Source organism: Frankliniella occidentalis, unplaced genomic scaffold, assembly GCF_000697945.3.
Source record: "Frankliniella occidentalis isolate FOCC.00 unplaced genomic scaffold, Focc_3.1 Scaffold695, whole genome shotgun sequence".
Classification (NCBI taxonomy): Eukaryota; Metazoa; Arthropoda; class Insecta; order Thysanoptera; family Thripidae; genus Frankliniella; species Frankliniella occidentalis.
The window spans coordinates 10,490-13,483 of record NW_026267808.1 but is presented as its reverse complement, the minus strand read 5'-3'; the positions used below and the strand labels follow the sequence as shown (position 1 = coordinate 13,483).

Below are 2,994 nucleotides of genomic sequence, written 5' to 3'. Positions count from 1 at the left end.
GACTCCGGCGGTGACGGGCAGGACGACGGGCAGGACGACGGGCAGGGCGACGGGCAGGGCGACGGGCAGGGCGACGGGCAGGGCGACGGGCAGGGCGCGGTCCATGGGCTGGGTACTGCATCCTGCTGCAGCGTGCCTGACCGAAACTAGAAAGACTTTAGCAACGACACGAAAAGACAAATCAAGTAACATACAAGGAGAGGACTTTTGGCGAACTCCTATTTCAGCCGGACATCTACGTCGAGCTACCCTTTTTAACAACTCTGCTACCGATGGTATATGCCCGTGAGGCGCCCAGCTGCCCCGCCCCCGCTCCACGTACAGCCGCGCCCCTGCGCGCGGGCCGGCCCGCACGCTGCGCTGAAGGCGCGAGACGCGAGCCGCCGGTAGAGCAGGACGGGTACGAAGCACTCGTCTCACAGGGCCGGCCCTGTGATCCTGAAGGGAAAGGACGAGCGCCACGTCGCAGCATGGGCGGCCCGACAGCCAGCTCATCGACAGCAGGTAAGGACTAGCCGCGAAGTTAGACATCCATAGAAATACTCGTTGACAATAAGCTCCACTTTACCCGGGCCTCGACCGGACGCCAGCGGCGGAACCTGAGCAAACAAACAAACAGAAAATTAATGCACGCGTCAAACGAAAGAATGCGTTTTCACGTCGGGTGATGAACACGAAAACACCTACCGTGTCGGGCCGCTACCGCCCCCTGCTCTGCTGAGACCCGCCGACGCAGAGTTTTGTCCCGCTGCTCGGGCTGGTTGCACGGCGTCGCCGGCGAGGGGTTACAACTGAATGAACTGGGCCTACAGAGCGTCGTGTACTGGCGGACGGAGAGCACCCACTTCCAGCTAACGTCGCGTGGACTGCACCTCTGCGTCGACTGCCCCTCTTCCACGCCTCCTGGCGCCAGCGGCAAACCTCCTGCAAATGGAAACAAACAAATCATTAACGTACGGCCAAATGAATGCATTCTGATGTCGGATGGTAAACAGGGAAGAGCCTCAAACACCTACCTGCGTGCTCGCCGATGCTCGGGCTGGTCTGCCTGGGTGCCGTCCGCCCTTATAGGGGAGGGGGGGGGGGGGTCGTCGCTAATGCTTCTGCCTCCTCTTGGCCCGCGCCTGCAACTTAGAGACTTTGAGCGTCGAGCCGAACATGGTCAAGTAACACGATAGTAAGCGCAAAGGGCACGCAAGGCCCGGGCTCGGCAGCGCTGCATCGCGCCGGACACGTCGCCTCGAGGAGTTCTTTTCAAAAACTTGAACCGCGGTGGTATTTGCCCGATGGGGATCGCCCGCCGCCCTGAGGGCCCGCCTCGCCACTCACAGCTCGTCCTAGGCGTGAGGCCCGGGCCCCATGCCACGCTGAAGGCGCTTCAGACGGAAGCTGTAGTGACAGCCAGGCAGGTACGCGAGCATTGTCCGGGGGGCGTCCTGAAGGGACAGACAAGCCACGTAACAGCAGGCAACGCCCCACAGCCAGCTCACCACAGACAGTAAGAACAGCCACAAGGTTCCACATCCAGAGAAATGACTGCTCTACCGAAGCCCTTCACCTGGACTGAGGACGAGCGGAGCGCCAGTGGTCAGCCTGCACACACAGAAACAAACATATTAATTAAAGCATGCGTCAAACAAGGCCCTTTTGATGTATCGCTTCTTCACTCTGGAGCGTCAATCACAATTCCCAGAAAATGTTCTTTCATGACGTACAGAATAAAGTTTCGGTACACAATGTAGCAAGATGAAAGGATGGAAAACTATTTGACAGGTACGAAACAGCACTATCAACACTGCATGTACTGTAACAAAGTTGCATGACAGCAACTAGAGAAACATTCAACGACCCACGCAATAATGAAAGAAAACTATGTAGAAGGAATGTTCAAACATAACTATAAAAGCAAAAGATATAATGAACTGATTGACTCCAAAAGCATGATAGAGGCGGCATGACTTTAACTAATTATTTGACGACCTGACCCAGCCGCAGCAGGCAATGTGGCAACACCATATCCCCTACCATTTAGAGCTCAAACTAAGGCATTTGACTTTAATTTAAATCTTAAAAATTCTAAAGAACAATAAGTAAAATGACGTTCACTTTCACTTAGCGTTCTCTAGGCGTATGGCCTATCTAGCAGAAAACTTTACACTGTTGCCATATGACTATGACCGTTGGGTCATTTAGTCTATGGGACCAAAACAAAGTTCAGTCTTTCGGCAGGACATGAAGTTAAAAAAATAATATAGAAGTAATTTAAACATGGGGAGGGCAGTATAGTTACACAGTAGCAATACATACTCTTTAGTTACAAGGTTGATTGCAAACCACAACTTGTTGAGAGATGAGAGCCACAACAACTGCATGACTTCAACAATAACTTCAACAAGGGTATGACAGCCTTAAAGCCAAGCATAAAGAACACAACTCAAAGACACTACACTGCAGAATGTGGCTCACCATGTGTCCTCTGCCGCCGCGGCGGTCCTGCTGCACTGCAACCCCACCTGCCCGTCTGGTGCTCCTCTGGAAAGACAATGACAGATTGAATGAGTTGATGCATTACACGTGATAGGTGAGGTTATGACAAAGACAAACACAATGTCCGCAACAGGATCACGCGACAACTTACTTCCGCTGACTAAACATGACTCCTGCCTGCGCCCGAACCGTCTGACTCACACTGACACAGTTGACAGTTACAATAAATTTTGAAATACCTGCACCAGTCGGGTCGCTGAGGTCGGGGTCGCTGGTGTGCCTCCTTTTAAAGCACTTCTTCTTTGCTTCTTCTTTCCAATTTCTCGTGCTCTCTGGCTGTGAGTGTTCTCGACACTGCTGCCAACCTCTGACTCCTCGCAGACTTAACCCAGCCCTGCCTGGTGCTTTGTTCAAAACCCAAATCGCAACTCATACTCAGGAATCATGCCACAGTTTTTTTTTCTCAACCATTGGAATGCAATCAAAGATACAATTTCATTTTATTTC

General features: G+C 52.5%; 1 protein-coding gene across 3 annotated transcripts in view; it reads right to left on the bottom strand.

Moving 5' to 3' along the window:
* The window catches only part of LOC113204744 (uncharacterized), a 4,685-nt gene extending 1,903 nt beyond the window's left edge, over nt 1-2,782 (bottom strand). For 2 of the 3 annotated variants that reach the window (XR_008012213.1, XR_008012214.1), the window contains exons 1-4: nt 2,639-2,782; nt 2,467-2,532; nt 1,017-1,593; nt 688-924 (exon numbers count right to left, since the gene is read on the bottom strand). The gene's annotated coding sequence lies outside the window, so the exon portion shown is untranslated. Of the gene's footprint in view, nt 1-568; nt 600-687; nt 925-1,016; nt 1,594-2,466; nt 2,533-2,638 lie in introns of all 3 variants that reach the window. The other variant, XR_008012215.1, reaches the window with a different exon arrangement.
* Between the last annotated feature and the right edge of the window lie 212 nt (nt 2,783-2,994).